Source organism: Halichoeres trimaculatus, unplaced genomic scaffold (genome assembly GCF_033239565.1).
Source record: "Halichoeres trimaculatus isolate MK-OKI-2021-1 unplaced genomic scaffold, fHalTri1.1 fHalTri1_scaffold_18, whole genome shotgun sequence".
NCBI lineage: Eukaryota > Metazoa > Chordata > Actinopteri > Labriformes > Labridae > Halichoeres > Halichoeres trimaculatus.
In genome coordinates this window covers 2,457,858-2,475,226 of record NW_027437196.1, presented here as the reverse complement: position 1 = coordinate 2,475,226, position 17,369 = coordinate 2,457,858, and the positions used below count along the sequence as shown (strand labels likewise).

The 17,369-nt window shown below is 38.8% G+C and overlaps 1 protein-coding gene across 2 annotated transcripts in view; it reads left to right on the top strand.

Annotated features, from left to right (window-relative positions):
• Window positions 1-17,369, top strand: part of LOC141807386 (cadherin-18) — a 342,498-nt gene that overhangs the window by 11,964 nt on the left and 313,165 nt on the right. Inside the window, exon 1 of one of the 2 annotated variants that reach the window (XM_074693357.1) lies at window positions 734-933. The exons of the other annotated variant lie outside the window; for it this stretch is intronic. The gene's annotated coding sequence lies outside the window, so the exon portion shown is untranslated. Of the gene's footprint in view, window positions 1-733; window positions 934-17,369 lie in introns of those variants that run through there. 2 annotated transcript variants of the gene reach the window in all.

Below are 17,369 nucleotides of genomic sequence, written 5' to 3'. Positions count from 1 at the left end.
ATGACTTTAATCCAGTCGCGCAGAGGTCTGCAAGCTTATTCTGTTGATACAGTCGTGAGAAAATGGCATTGTTGGCCCAGTATCAGAAATCCTATGGAAACGTGAGTGGAGTGTATCGTTACATCCCTATGCAGAGCAGTTGTTGGGCCCCAGGGTCTGAGATGTACGAAGTCCATCAACGATGTAACTTGATAGAAAATTTTAGAGAAATTTGGAAAGCCAGTGAATTTGCAAAAGGATTGAAGAGACGTCTCAGAAAGCTGCGTTAGGAGGAAAATATTTAAGGAGTGTGGATGAAGGGAAAATAAACCGTTGGAGAAGGAGGGATGAGATAGTGAGGCTGTAAAGATTCCCAGGTATTGATTAGCTGGTTAAACAGACGGCTGTTGGCGTGGCTAATCAGTTTACACGCTGGCTGAAGCTGAGAGTGACTCTGTGTGAGCTGAGGAGTGAGTCAGAGAAAGTACTCCAGTGGCTTCCCATGCCGTCTCTAACCTCGTATATGTCGCTTACCATACAGCAGAAACTACCCCCCACCTCCACCACCATCCGTCCCCACCCTGCATCCTCCTTCTGCATCCAATCCCCCTCCGCTCCGCTCGCCGCGCCGACCCAGCCCTTCAGTGGACTGTGCCATTTGATCCATGCAGAAGATGATTCACGCTCTGCGATCAGGGGAGTAAGAGCGCCAGAGGAATCCCTCTCCCACCCCCTCGCCCCCCTCCTTTCACATCCATAATTCAGCATTTGCACCCTCACTCTCCTCCTCCCTCACTCTACCTCCCCCCTCCACCTTCTCCTGTCTCCTTCTACCTATTGCTTTTTGCTGCTGCTGCTACTCGCTGCCGTGTGCACTCCAGCAACGGCATCAACAACCTGAGGTATCAGTCGTCTGTAAAGCATCCATCTGGAACTCTCCGGCAGGCAGCACAGGTAAGGCGAGAGCAAAACAAAGTGCTACTTTGCCTCCACGAGATGCCGGGGTTTGTGGTGTGTGAAATGTATGCCGGCTGCATGCGTCTTAAAAGTCTCGTGGCTGAATCGCTTCCCAACTTAGTGCATAATTCACCTTGTTTTTGCATCTGGATGATTTTTTTTTTTAGGAGAAGGATTCGGTGCAACTGTTGCTATGGCAGCTTAGTGGAGCAGCAGAAAATTAAAAAAATGAACTCTGTGGTGATTGTAACACATCAGGAGGTACATTAGAAGCTGTTGGAGCGTTGGTCATTGGCATGTAATAAAGTTTAATGTCCCCGTGTGAGTCACTAATCCCCCTCCACACACACACACATTCACACACACCTACTCCACCTTTCTCCACTCATACAGAGAGATCATGTGAGTTCAGCTGCCGGACTCTTGGTGGAGCTCAAAAGAAAGTGGACTGAGTTGTTTTGCTGAGCAGAAGCACACAAACAGAGTGAAACCTGCTTTTTTATGCTCTGTGATGTGTGGATGCTCTCTGCTGCGGACTGAGGCTGCTCTCTGAGCTTTGGTTTATGCTGTGGCTGCATTGTGTATGAGCTTTAGATGAAACATCTGACTATTTGATGAAAAAAAGCAATGTGGAGCTAACGTCTTGATGCTACATCTCAAGTATGAAAGTTTGCTATCGTCTGGTTTTTCCTTGATAAATTTACCAAAGTTTATCTGATTTAAGTCTTATTTTATGATTTATGGTCAGATCTGTAAAATCTGTCAGAAAGAATGAATGTTTTCGAAGTGACGCTTTTATTTTGAAGGGGAATCTCACACTGTGAGAAAAATTCACTCTGTATATTGGATTACAGTATATGAAGCTGAAAAAATGCTGGCAACCCTGCCTTTAATGTTATTTTACAGCAAAGTGATTTTTGTTGTGATGGGATTTTGTAACTGTGAGTGAGGAGGAAACACAGTAGCTATGAAATGTTACCCTAAGGGGGCACAGCCTGAGTGTCCTCACCCTAATCGGTTATTTATTAACGTAAGACATTCAACACACTGAAAAAAAACATTGGCTGCATCAGCCTATGCCATGCGGAGCACAGCCAGTCCATACCATGTGAAGTACAGACAACTGGTTTGTGCAACATGAGGCATAGACAGCAAGTCCATGCAAAAAGGAGCACTGACAGGTAGTCCATGCTATGTAAAGCACAGGCAACCGGTTTGTGACATGTGAAGCACAGACAGCGAGTCCATGCAAAAAGGAGCACTAACACCCTGTCTGTGCCATGTGGGGCACACAGACAGCTGTATGTGTCATATTGGACACAAACAGCCAGTCCCTGCCATTTGGGGCACAGACATTGAGTCTGTGCCATGTGGAGCACAGCCAGCTAGTCCATGGCATGTTGAGCACAGACAACCGGTTTGTGCTATGTGAAGCACAGACAGCAGGTCCATGCTAAAAGGAGCACCGACAGCCTGTCCTTGCCATGTGGGGCATGGACTCTCTCTGTCTGTGCCATGTAGTGCCAAGACTAGGGATGGGTACCTTTCACTTTTAAAATGGCAACAGGCATTTTTTTGTCTTTATGTGGTAAAAAGTATCAATTTGTTTAATAATAAAATATATTTTTTTTCAACTTAACATATTTATTCTTCAATATATAACCTTGCAATGCTGTGTTCATGTCCAGCTTGGAAAATCATCTACTCTTCCACTCCCTCACAGTCACAATGATGCATTTGGGTACTTAAACATGGTACCTTTTGGTTCTATGTGAATCGATACCCAGTACTTTTGACAGAATTTGGTCGGTACCTATAAAAGTACCTAATTCTGTACCCATCCCTAGCCAAGACAGCCGTCTGTACCATGTTGGTCACAAACAGCCTCTGCTTTGTGGGGCACAAACAGGCAGTCTGGGCCACACGTAGCACAGACAATGCCAGTCCATGCCATGTCAAGCACAGACGACCAGTTTGTGCCGCGTGAAGACAGCCATTTCATGCTAAAAGGAGCTATGACAGCCCGTCCTTGCTATGTAAGGCATGGCCTAGCTGTCTGTGCCATGTAGTGCCGAGACAGTCTGTGCCATGTTGGGCACAAACAGCCTGCGCTTTGTGGGGCACAAACAGGCACTCTGTACCAAATGGAGCACAGAGCGTCTGTCTGTGCCATGCGGGGCACTGACAGCTGGTCTGTGCTATGTGGAGTCCTCACTAATGGTTAGAAAACACGTCATGGCAAAAAATAACTTTGCTGTGAACTAAAGGTTGATTACTGTGAATTTTTTACAGTGACGTTTCAGGTTTTTCTATTTAAATTTCCTTGTAACTTTACAGTATTTTGTTACAGTGCAGTCTGTCACGTGCACATAGAACAATTTGCAACCAAGGATTCATATTTTCGCCCTTCCTGTGAATCTGGAGCTATTTGTCTTTCTTATTTATCTGCCTGGTGTTCCAGTAAGAACATATTTGGGTGTAACAGATTTAAAAGCAAAACACATCAAAGAAAAATGGAAACAGTCAGAGCTGCAGAGGAGTCTGCCTTCAAAGTGACATAATATTTGTCATTTGCAACCTTCAAATCCAGAAGAATGAATGTTTTGTAGATGAATCTCTCATCGTGGAGTGCACGTTTCTGCCTCACAAATACAAACAGAGCAATTTGTGTCCTGAGATTGATGAGCCAGGCGCCCCCCTCCAGGGGACGTGAATTGATCTGGTGCATCGTAGCACACCTTGATGCTGGGTTTCATTTTGACTTTTTGTTTCATAATGCAGCAGGTGGAGACAGGCTGCTGCTGAAAACAGAGAAGGGGAGAGCAAAGAGGAGGAAGTGAGAGGAGGAAGGTGTAACATCTCAGTGAGACTGGCTGTTGATGTGCTGGAACATGAGAGAGTGTTGAGGTGCACTGAAGCCGAAGTCTGACGCAAGATTGTCAACACAGCTGGATTTCAAAGCGGCTGGTTCAGAGCAGGATACTGTTTCTGCTTATTTATTTATTTTGATCCCAGCAAGTCGGGGAGGAAGCAGCTCAAACAGGATGTTTGTGGCGTAAAACGGCTCAGGAGGAGGCAGATTCAGCCACTCTCACACTGATTGATGTGGATTCTGTCTCATGGTGGATTCACACGTACATGTCCTGGTTGTTTTTGACAGTACTGCTCACATTAGCACTTCTTATTTACTGTTTTCTGTTGACTGGTGCTTTTTGATAGATAAAATCAGCAGCTTGATCAGGAAGGAATGATGCTTCAGATTTTAAAGGAGCAACATTTTGACTTAACGCTCTCTTATACTCCAACACTTTCAGTGAGGTTTGTACCACCGTGAGCGTTTCCTTCTTTGCTGTGTTTTGGACAACTTTCCATGGAGTGTGCCAACACTCATCTTCTGGCAACACATGCAGTGTAACTTATCACAGCTAAGCCGCTAAGCAGTCTTTACAGAGGTGTTTATGCACAGCACTTCCAAAGACATCAGCCGTCAATCAATCCGTGCGAGTAAAACGTCTTTTAAGCTCCTGTTTTCACGTTCCTGTCAAAGCAACGTCAAGTCGAATGTTGATGATCAAATTATACCCTGAAATAAATCAGTGATTGTAGATTTAACGCTGCATTTTGATCTGAAGAAGTCAAAGCTGGATCCTTTCTTGATCTTAAACTTTCCAGCTAGCTGATTAGATTCTGTTGCAAGAAACTTGTTACTACCTGATACATAGCTTAAGTGAGACACAAAGAAGAAATAGTGATGGAACTTTGTTGCAATGTATTTAACGACCTCATCGACCACCTGCCTCAGTTTTTTGCTACCTATGTAAGAGCTACATTAGTAAAACTTCTCCACAGTCGCCATGTTTGTTTCTGAGTTTGTTGTTGACATAAACTCTTGACTCTGGGCTGCCCCCCCCTGGTGGATGTATTGGTTCACAGAAAGTATGTGATCCGTGACAGTTACATTGTGACAGCCTCAAAGAGGCTGAAATAAGAGTTTTCTAAATCAGCAGTGAGAGAAAATGTGGGTGTTTTTTGGATGGTATAAAGTCTGGAGGAAGTCCAAATGCCCCTCTTTTAATGCTACATTTTATATCGCCTTCTTCTGTGAGCCTCTTTTAATTTTATAGTCTCTGCTTGAAAAATGGGATTTCCAACTTTCATTTTTTCACTAAATTGCTGTAAAGTTCAGATCCACAGGAATCCAGTGATCACCGATAACTGACTCTAACTGACTTTAACTGATGTAGATTGGAAGGGTTAAGGTGAGAAAGGTGTTATACATGCTGAAGTCTGTGACCTTTTTACTCCCAGAGAGGAGAAACTCATCTGAAACTGAAATCTCAGCAGAATATAACATGAGCAGCCTGGTCGAAAAAATAAATAAGTAAATAAATAAATAAATAAATAAGTTAATTGATTAATTAAATAAGTAAATCAATAAAAATAAATAAATTAATTAATATTTTAATTGATAAAATAATAAAAAAAAATCAATAAGTTAATTTACTGATTAATAAATTGACTAAATAAATAAAAAATAATAATGATAATAATCATAATCATAAAAATAATAATAATAATAAAAAATGAAAACTGTGGGTGGTCTAGTCCTATTTATAACCTTTGTTGGTTGAATTTGAATGTAAACAAGCAGGAGAAAAATGAAGGTACTGTCTGGTTTCCATGGTGACGGATCATTATCCATTCAAATTTTATGGGCTAATTTTTGTTTTTTGAAGTTGAATATTTCAAAAAGTGAGAGGGTTAGAAATTTAAGTGATACATGAGCAATTCTTCTAAACATTTCGAACATTTTGCAATTTCATCGGTAAAAATCTGTGAATATTTGTTGGAGAAGTAGCGGGCCAAAAACATACGTAAGAATAAGAAGTTTAAAAAGTTGGATTTCCATATGTTGAAATGCTGTGCTCAGCATTTTGACATAATAATTATAATGTTTTGGGTCGATTAATCTTAATGCATGCCTGCACACTATATGCTGTAAAAAACTGAAATCTCATCAAGTGTTTTTGTTTTACTTCAAGTAAAAATTGTCTTTTTACACTTGATTCGTGCCACATTTAACTTAGCAGTCCAGAAAATAAATGTCTCTGAATTGTTTCTAACAAGTTAAAAATAAATCTGCCAATGGAATAAGAAAAATCTGCCAATGGAATAAGAAAAATGTGTTAAAAAATGTTCCATGTTCCAACCGTATGGTGTCCAGAGCGTGTTTGTTGTTTACGTACTAAATGCTGCTGTGCTCGCCATCAGATGGCGAGCACAGCAGCATTTAGTACGTAAACAACAAACACGCTCTTTTGTCACTGGATATGTTTTTGCTTCACCTAATCAGACACTGACAAATTGTTAAATCTTGACCTTGCACAATTGTATCCAAGCCACAAGTGGTCTCACAGTCTTCCATTATGCGAATGCAATCATGAAACACACAGGCTGAGGCCTAATTCATTAATAATACACGTAACGCCGCTCTTGTTTGAATAGGGCCATTAGCAACGGCTGGGCTGCATCTGGGCTTCACGGCTAACAGGGTTTCATTGTTGCACTTTGCATATAGGTGTTGATTAAAAAAGCCTGCAGCAGATACGTGTGATTACCCAGCTGCTGCCTGACATGGGAATACAATATGCACGGCGAGGGGAAAGGAGCTGAATTACTCTCATTCTTTTGTTCGACCTGCTCTGATTCATGAAAACTCACGCAGCTTGACAAGGAGGAAATTTACATGAGATTCCTGATTTCAAAGCTCAAAGGAGATTTCAAGAAACCAGAGATATGCTAACGAAATCTGCTGTTAACTTTCTTTTCCTTTCCCAATCAGCCAGCATTAAAAAGTTTGACTCCTCTCCCTCCGATCTTAAAAGCTCCTTCTCCTCAGTTGTTGTGCAGCAGATTTTCCTTCAGATGGAAAAAGCTGCAGAAACTCTTTCTTCTGACACGTCAAACTGCATTCAGAGGAAGCTCAAACTTCTATCCTAGACCCCCTGCTGACTCCTTCTTTACTCACTCTTTCTTTCTTTTTCTGTGCTATCTATAGGCTCTTTTCTGACTGTATGAGAATAACAAAGTGAAATCAGCTGCCTGGTTTAGCTTTGTTCAAACGCTGAGGGTAAAGTTAGCATTTATCTCCCTGTAAAAGATGAGCTAACAATAATATTTATATTTTACTGATACATTAATGCCAATAATAATAATTTGATTCCAGTTAGACCACATAGAGATCATCAAAACCTTGATTCTTCAAACCTCAGGACAGATTTCCTTTTCACTTCAGTCCACCTTAAACATGTTTCACTGTGCGTTAATGGAAGCAGCGGGCAACATCTGGTTGGTAAAAATACTCCCTTTTCTAACTGTGTTGGAAAGACACTGGAACTTGGTTTGTTTGCCTTGTTAAAACCAAGAAATGGATGTGATTGCAAGCTAGCAGACTGAACTCCCAAGAGATTTGCGGTGACGCACTTGCAAGTCACATTCGAGCACTTGTAACGTCATGATTTGAATTTATTATTTAACGTTATTTGCTAAATTTTGACATAACAACATTTATAATGTGCTCATTTTCTTGAGAAGTGTTAAAAAAGGCAATACAATAGCTTTTTATGTATTTATTTATTTTGTCCTCTGCCTCCCTGTAATTGTTCTCTGTGTGCCGACATAAATAGTCTCACGTGCCAGCTGATATATAGTCTATGGATGAAAGTGAACATGTGTGAATGTGCGGTTGGAGGTTGTTATGAGTCCATTTTTTCTATTTTAAGCCGGGTTGTGTTATTTAGACATAGTTGAACATTTTGCTCCTTTAGTTTTGTGGGTTTGAGTTGAGAACCTGTTCCCATCTGTAGACCTTATTCATATATTTTTATGCTATCAACCTGTTTAAAATAATGAATTGTTGAAGGAGAAAGTTTCTCCTAATCTTTAATTTTACTCTCTACTTTCTTTGATTATTATTTAATCGTAAACTATTTTTGATGCATCATTGTTGCTGATTGTTCTCAATAAACTGAAAGTTTTAGGTTTAAACTTGTAATAAGTTGGACTTGCACCATTTTTTTAAATGCTTTGATTCATTATGGATCAAGAACTATAAAACACAAGCTGGCAAAAACAGGCCAAAGGCTAAATACAGGATATAAAAACACAAGCATCAGGCTAAAATACAAGCTAAAGGCTAAAACACTGGCTATAAAAATGGATGAAAAGACAAAAACACAGAGAAAAGACAAAAACACAGGCTTAAAAACACAGGCTAAAAGCAAAAACACAGGCTATCAAACACAATCCAAAAGCCAAAACACTAGCTAAAGCCTAAAACACGGGCTGAAGGCGAAAACATTGGCTATAAAACACTAGCTTAAGGCAAAAACACAGGCTAAAGGCTATATACAGGCTATAAATAGAGGCAAAAGGCTAAAACACGGGCTATAAAAACACAAGCTTCAGGCTAAAACACAAGCTTCAGGCTAAAACACAAGCTTAAGACTGAAACACAGGCTAGAGGGGGCACACCCCATGCAGTTCACCCTTGAGGAGGTGGCCTGTGTTTGAGTCCAGCCTGTGCCCAGTAGTAGTATAGTTGATATTAACACCTATTTTCATTACTTTTTCTTTAAATTGTCCAATGTTTTATGCTGTTCCTGTTGTTTTTTATAAATAAATAAAATGTAATCCTTTAGAAAGATTTGCCTGGATTTGATTTAGTTGGATCATCGTTGGGTAAGAGTTTGGTTAAACCTAGTGCTAAGCTCTTTGGCACCACCTCTGGTGAAAAGCTGTAACTACATTCAGAACCATTTGACTAAAAACAGTCAAACCATTTTAGACGCTGTTGTGTTTTCTGTTTGTCTTCATCAGGAAGTTGATTCTCAGCCTTTTTATTTTGATATTTCCGTCTTGGTAACGACTCATTGTTTAATTTTTTCAAACTCAACATCACAGTTTGTGGCTCAAATCAGTGATAGCGTGGCTTTGGACTTATGCAGATGTAGAATAAATTGTCTCCCCGAGCAGCAACGTGGCACGGTATCTTGGGAGTGTGTCTGAAGAAGTGGCCTTTAAAAGATTACTCTGATGGCATTTCTTCATCATCAGTCTGCTGGCAGTGAACAGACAGAGCAGCAGTGTGAGGGTGGGTGAAACAAAGTGACAGCGGCTCCAGGAAAAGCTACCTCTTCTTTGTAAACACGTCCTCCAGCTGAGCCTGTGTGATTCACGCTCCTCTTTGACTCTATTTTAGGGGTTATAATCGTCGTCTGTGGGAAGAACACAGAGCTTTGGATTCTCTTCTGAAGAAAGTAAACTACGTTTTTAGAGGTGACTTTTAACATCTCTTTTTCCTTTATTTTAAATTCACTTTGCGTCCAGGGTCTCAGGCAAATCGACCTTTGATATTTACAGGCTGTAGCCTGTTTGGTCTGATTCCATTGATCCCCATTGATCGATTTCTCACGGGACGTCTCTCAGAGTGTTTACTTTGATCAATGGGTCTTATGGATAAATACAAATGTCTGCTATCTTCTCCTCCTGCTCCAGCTGCTCCATACTAATCTGCTTCTGTACACTGTAAAAAAAATCTGTAAAAAAAAAAAAACAGGTAGAAGCACTGGCAGCAAAGTTTCCAGACAAAAACTGTAAAATTAAAGTCAAGCACTGTAAAAACATGAAATAACGGTAAAAATACATGACTTGATTTTACAGTCAGAATGAATTAAAACACAGTATTTCAGATTTCATAAATGTCCGCTATACTGTAAAAAAAAAACATATAAATTCAGTCAAAACACATTCAAATCAGATTCCTTTGAGGTTAATTTCTGTAATTTTATGGTATAGATTATTAATTCTAGGAAACAGCCCAATCAATCAACGGTAATTTCCTGTGAAAACACTATTTTTTCCATGTACAATTACAAATTTGTAATGTATAACAACAAACTCTGTAGGTAAAACTAAAGCTGAATGTCTGCAGATTTACAGTATAAAGTAATTTTAGAGAAAAATACAATTATTTAACAGATTTTTATGGTCACACACCTTCAATTTAGTGAAAATGCAAAGGGTTCTGCAGAAAAATACATTTATTTTACAGCCAAATACTTTTTGTTGTGATGGTGTTTTGTAACCGTGAGTGAGGAGGGCACACAGAGCATATAAGACTCTGCTGGACATTAAAGCATTGCAATGGGGGAACATGCTACCCGTGCAACACTGCATGGACCGGCTGTGTAATTCAAATAACGTTGATATTAAAAATTGACCAACATAGCAAAGACCATCGGTACTTTTTTATTAAAAACAAAACACAATGTAAAAATCACTGGGTGCAAGGTCCGCACAATGGAGCACAGACAGCCAGTCCACTCCTTGGAGCACAGACAGCCAGTTTGCACTTGTGAGCACAAACATGCTCATATCCTCACATCTCATATCTACAGAGTGTCCTCCTCACTCACGGTTACAAGCTCTGTCACAATAAAAATGACTTTGCTGTGAAATAAAAGGTTATAGTAAAATATAGGACACAAACTGATGAAGGACAAAATGACCAGTGATGCATGAGAGGAAATTGTTTTCAGGAGAAGGAGAGTGAGTTCTGTTTGAAGGTTTTTTTTTTGTTTGTTTGTTTTCTTAATTCGTCTGATCAGAAAACAATTCATTCCTGTATTTTTACAGATTTTTTTTTTACATAGTTATGTGTAACAGTGTTTGACTTTATTTTTACGGTATTTGTCTGGAAACTTTGCTGCCAGTACTTTTACCGTTTTTTTTTTACAGATTTTTATTTTTTATGGGGAAGTCCTGTATGTTACTGTTATTTCATGTAGTTTCATGTTTTTACAGTGTTTGACTGTACTTGACTGAAAACTTTGCTGCCAGTGCTTTTACCATTTTTTTTACCTTGTTTTTTTTTTAACAGTGAATTGAAACCATGTGTGAGGAGGGTACAGGGTTCAGCTGGCATAATACCATAAAAAACTATCAAGGATTTCATTTTACAGATAATTTCTGTAATTTTACAGTTTTTTATAATTTTTTTGACACACAGAAAAAATAATTTAAAAATTAAGGGTTGATAACCATAAAATTCAGATTTTTTTTCCCACTTTTTTAAACAGCAAATTGAACCCATGAGTGAGGAGGGTACAGGGTTCAGCTAGCATAAAACCTAACAAAATATCAAGGATGTCATTTTACAGATAATTTCTGTGATTTTACCGTTTTGGATAATGTTTTTGAAACACAGAAGAAATACTTTAAAAAGTAAGGTTTAATAACAGTAAAATCCTGTTGTTGTTGTTTTGTTTTTTTTGACCGTGAAAAATTACTGAAAATATGTATGTAAATTTTCTGGCAATTTGTTGTTGTTGTTTAATAAGAAGACAGGAAAAATGTGTTAAAAATTAGACATTTTCCCGTAAAATTACATTTTTTTATCAGTGTAATCCGAAGGTGTTGAGATATTTAAAAACAGAAGAAGCTCAGGTCTCTTTTTTCTGTCTTTTCTTGCACGTTTCTTCTCTACAAAATGGACTCTGTTAAGAAGTGAACACTTAGAGAAGTATCAGCAGAGATTGATTCAGTCTGGGAGATGTTCTGCATCAACACTTTGAATGGAAATCCCAGTTTAATCCCACTATAGGCTGCAGTGCTCTGAGAGGAGTGGCTGCAGTTTGCAAACAGCCCTGTGGTGGCACTGTTTTTCCATCACAGATCTCTGTGGTGCTTCTTCCTGTCTCCTCTGGGCTTACAGAGCAAAGCCAGAGCAGTATATCTGTGTGTGTGTGTGTTTGTGTGTGTGTGTGTGTGCATACACTGAGAGGAGGAGACCGTTTCCACATAACAGGACACAAATATTTTGATCTCAGCCTCTTTATGTCGTTAACATTTCACAAAAACCTTTCAAACGCTGCAGCACGTGTTGTTCATGGATGAGCCCGGTCTGTCAGAGACGTGTCGGTGTTTCACCGCCTGGAAGTGTCACTGAGGGGATTCCTCTCAAATAACTTTAATGAAATATAAATAATTAAGTCCGGCATCGCGGCTCAGAGCAGTGCTAAAAATAATCCAGCTGCTCATCAGGGATTAGATTAAAGAGCATAAACAATGCGCTGTAAAACACACTATTAGGTGTGTGACAGCTCTGTGTGATTCAATAATCCAATAAGACGCCCTGAGAGAGAAACTCTGAAAAAAAAATTATTGAGCACAAATGTTTCAGCTTTTGTTATTTGATGAATGAGACCGGTGGTTTGTTGGGGTCAATTTTCAGGTGAGGAGACAGTTTTTCATTTTTCCTCCAATTAAAAAGTTTTCAAGCTGTTGTCTGACATAAGTAAATAAACCAATACATGACTAACCTACTCACAAATGATCCTGGCATAGAATAAAGTTACACTCTAAATAAATAACATTTCTAACAGTTGCACCTGAAAAGGAAAAAAAAAATAATTTTAAAGTGAATCAAAAGATGTTTTATTTCTCACTTGCCTCGGGGCTTGAAGATAAGAAAATGCAAATGAGGGGGAGTAAAAGTTTAGATGGTTTAATTTCCTTTGGATGACCCCGTCTGAGAATTCCTGTGAGGAAATTTTGACTCGATTTTGGCACAGCAAAAAGCGCAAATCTTATCAAGTGTTTTCTTTTTAGTAAAAATTGTCTCGTTATACTCGATATGAGCCACATTCACCTGAGCAGTCCAGAAAAATGTCTAGTTTCAGGTTATTAAAAGACAAAAATGAGGTCAGAATTGCTGTTACAAGTAAAAAAAAACCTGCCAGTAGAAAAATGAGCTTGTCAAGTTTCTTGAAATTAGAATTATGTCTCAAAACAAGTGTTTTTTTTCTTGGAGTCACCAGTTAGCATGGTTACCATTAACTTTAAAACAGCGGCTACTCTGTAACAGTCAGAACTTAATAGATGTTGCCTCTGTGGAAAAGTATCATTTCTGGTAAGTGACCACAAAACAAACCAGACATTTTTGTGTTGCTTACAGTTTGAATTTAGCATTTGAAGAACAATAACTCGTCTGAATGAATGGAGTTTAATAATAATAGTAGTAGTAATATATTTACGTAGCACTTTTCAATACCAGTAACAAAGTGCTTCACAATAAACAATAAAAACAGATAAAAATAAACAGCAGACAGTAAAAAACAATAAAATCAAATAAGACAAGCAATAAAATAAATCAATAGAGGAATTATTAGTATACGTCATCACAAAGCTGCGCACGCATCTTGACCGCAGAAGCAGCATTTAGCTCCATTCATTCAGACGAGTTAGCATTTTTTAAACACCAAGTTCAACCTGTTATCAGCATCAAAATGTACAGTTGTTCTGTGGTCAGTTTTTAGAAACAATACTATACATCAGAGGCAACATCTATCAAGTTTGGACCGTCACAGAGCAACCGGTGTTTTGGAGTTAATAGCGACCGTGCTAACTGGTGACTCTCAGCCGACAGTATCAGTGATTAACGGCTGAGAGTCACCAGTTAATAGGGTCACACTTTACACTGAAACACCAGCGACGTCTGCGGGTAAATAATCAACTCTGGACGTAGTTTCTGGTTCTTTTATCATGAAATGTGTCTCATACTCGTAGGTGTTTGGTCTGGGAGAGTTTCTGATTTATCGACACATGTTTACGTCCTGGTCTGTCATGGTCTGGTAAGAATATTTCTCCTCTAGAAACGTCTGTCCGCTCACTGATCTCTTCTGTCCACTCACTGCTGTTTCACAAGCCTGGGAACCGTCTACCATCTGTTAAAGTGATGATATTTAGTGTAAAAATTATTTTTTTATTGTGGTTTACTCCTCCACGTTAGTTGGCAAACCATTATACTACGCAGTGCTTCTGCACCCAAGTTGCGTCGTTAATAAGCAAATAATCACTTCATTAAAGCAAAACCAATAAAACCAAGATAAGATAAGATTAAAAAAATAAGCTAGAACCACAAAAAAAGCTTTTGTAGTAAAAACAAACAAACAAAAAAACTTGAAACAGCCAGTGGAGCACTGCCATAGGATCACAGACTCTGTGGGGGTACATATGGGGTTAAAAGCTTAGAAATGTAGTGAGGTGCAAGTCCGTGCTGGGCCTTAAATGTCCATCTTCAAATCAATCCCAAAAGCAACAGGCAGCCAGTGTAGATCGGCTAAAACTAGAGTGGTGTGTGCACACCTCCTGGTGTTTGTTAGAAGCCTAGCGTTTTATATTGTTTGTGAAGGATGGTTTGATTTTTGGCTGAGACGTGTAGAGACACTTGCAGAGGTCAAGACGGGAGATGGAAGCACAAATGAGTTTTTTTAGATTTTGTGGTGACATAATGGACTTGACCTTGGCTATAATTCTGAGCTGATAAAAACACGACTGAACGACCTTTTTTTACATGTGGCAAAACATTTTTTTCAATTTTAGTTTCATTAAGTTTTAAAAAAGTTGTCTGACACCCATGATTTTAGCTCCGCTAGACAGTGAGACACTTGATGCTTTGATGACCGTTGGGTTTAACTGGAGTAAAGTTGTGTGTCATCAGCGTAGCAGTGATAGTGGACGTTAGCTTAATGCTGCTTCTGCAACCAAAATGCGTCTTTACGATGGCACTAAGGGGTCTAAAGTTACATGGTATTACTGTTTGCTGATTTCTGTATACTTTCAGTCTTTTTCATAACTTGTCAAAATCTTCTCAGAAGAGCTTAAACCAGAAAGTGAGGGGCTGAAACAGCTTGGAGAACCCACTGTCTGATGGATTCTTAGATTGTTTTCACCATTCCTGTTCACGTCTAGAGTATTTTACTTTCATAATATGGAATATTTCCAGTCAGTGAGCACACTATGCTCATGAAAAGCCCTCTTTAAATGGAAGAGTGTACATTCAGTTCATTTTAACACACCAGGAGGAAGAGGAGGAAGCCATGTGGTACTTTACCCTGTCCAACAGACATAAAAGCCGTCATGATGGGTGCAGACAGCAGAAGGTGATTTTACATACACCGCTGACATCTCAAACGCTGCACTGGTGAGATAAAGTCTCCCTTTAAATTGCCTCCAATTCTAAATTAGCTCCAAATCTAATAACGACCGCCATGATTTCTTTTCTCCACATGAGAAAAGTCATTATCCGGTATCAGCACAGTATGTCAGCAATATTGCCAGCAGTAGTACTGCAGCAGTTTGGGACGAGGTCGGGGACTTTTGACAGCGTCTGAGCATGTCAGTCTACACTTTTACAGATTAAAAGGACCCACAGGGGCATTTTTAGACCTTGTTCTGGCCCCAAAAACATGGCAGAGTGCGACAAACAACAAACAGCAGCAGTAACTGTGTGTGCGTGTGTGTGTGTGACCTCGTTTTATCATAATCCGCCCTTCGCTGAGCCTCACCAGCTTCCAAAAGGTGCCGCGTGTTTGCGAACATGGAGACATCATTTAATTGGTGGGTGCGATGCACAAACCGCTCATTTCAACGAGTCATTCTCTCCTGTTTTGAAACATGTCTCTCCTCGACAGAAGTGGCTGGTGTCACTTGTTTCTGAGGCAATTTAACTGGAGTAAAGAGTTCTCATCGATTGAATGGAAATGAGTGGAGTGGCTTGCTTTGATTTCCCTTGTTTGAAAGTCCGGATACTTCATTGGAGAGCCGTACAAACCGCTTTTTGATGCTCAGACGTTTTATGAAACACATTCACTGTGAAGAAGACAAAGCCCTGTCCTTACCAAACCTAATTGTAATCTTGATGTCACCAAAAGCCAAGGACAACACATCTCCATTGATCCTCTCTTTAACTAAACAGGCACTGAAATGACAGGAAGTGAGTCACCAACTTACAAAACCGTAATGTGACAGGTTTTGTGTTTCTACAACTGTGTAAGTGGGCCATTCGACAAAAATGGTGGCTCTCTGAGCAGCAATATCCTGTTTTTTTTGTTGTTATTTTTTTAAACAAATCATAGGCTCAGCTTGAAGATCAGCACAGTTACGTAGCACTACAGTTTGAAACGTGACATCAAGCTAACATTGTAGTAGCTATATGTCGTGCTATCAGCAGCCCAGTGCTCGGATGTATCTGTAGGCTAACGTGACAACAAGTAAAGACTGTCAGTTTGTAGTTTAGTAGCTGTTTATATTTAGCGCTACTGGCAGCCCGGTGCTATGAGACAGTGGTTCTCAAATGGGGGTACACATACCAACGGGGGTATGCAAGGGCATTCCAGAGGTACACAAGGTTCAAAGATGTATGTTCAAAAATATCAACCAAGCAAAAGTACTTCAACACCATTTATTTAATCAAGTTTTCAATCAAATATAAGCTTAAGTTTGTTAACTAAGTTCTGTACCCAATAAACACAAATGGTACAGCGCTTCTATGCATTATTTTCCAATCAAGACTGCTTTGCGCTTGTTAGGGGTTCTTGGCAGAAAAAAAACCCCATAACATGATACATCACTGAAAAAAGTTTGAAAACCAATGCTCTAAGACGGATCTGTAACGTCAGTGAATCCTGGTTATGTCCTGCCAGTCATCTACCAATCAGAGCTAACGCAACCTCACTCTTCATTTTGTTGATAGACTCTCAAGTTTGAACAGACCACTGCAGAATAAGTGCTGACTGTGGGTTGGAGTCAACTTTAGCACAAACACTTTAACCCTTTTAGCCTTTAGCTCGTGCTCTATCTCTCTCCTGTTTATCTTTCTTCTGCTCTTCTGTCCTTTTTCTGTCTGACAGTTACATAGACACGATAATTTAGAAACTCCTCACAGCCCATTTAATGTTTATATATATATATATATATATATATATATATATATATATATATATATATATATATATATATATATATGTATATATTTTTTTTTTTACAGCAATGTAAACAAAATTATTTCCCTACTTTTTTGTCACTGTCATTACCAATGTTTAGATGACAGTACAGGCCATGTGGGATGTAATTGGACTGATTAATTTACATATATAGTCAAAGAAAGAACAGGTTAATAAAATTATTAAGACTTTTTTTTAATTGTAATATGTAGGTTTTAATAAGTGCTTGTAAAGAGTTTTAATTTGACATTTTTTAATTTCTGTAATTTTTTTTTTTTTTTTTTTTTTGCATAACTTTTGAATTAACTGGCACTGAATCTTCAAATCTACATGTACTAATGTATGTTATAACTTTTAGCGATATACAAAAAACATATTTGAATAAACAGGACACCTCTGATGCCAGAACATCTTTGTGCTAGTGACATGAAATGAAGGGACAACTATTTTTGTAAATGATTTTCGATTAACAATTGCTATTTTCCTTTAAAAAAATTAAACATCCCACTATATATATAAATAAATATATATATATATATATATATATATATATATATATAATTTTTAATAATTTTAACACTTCACTTT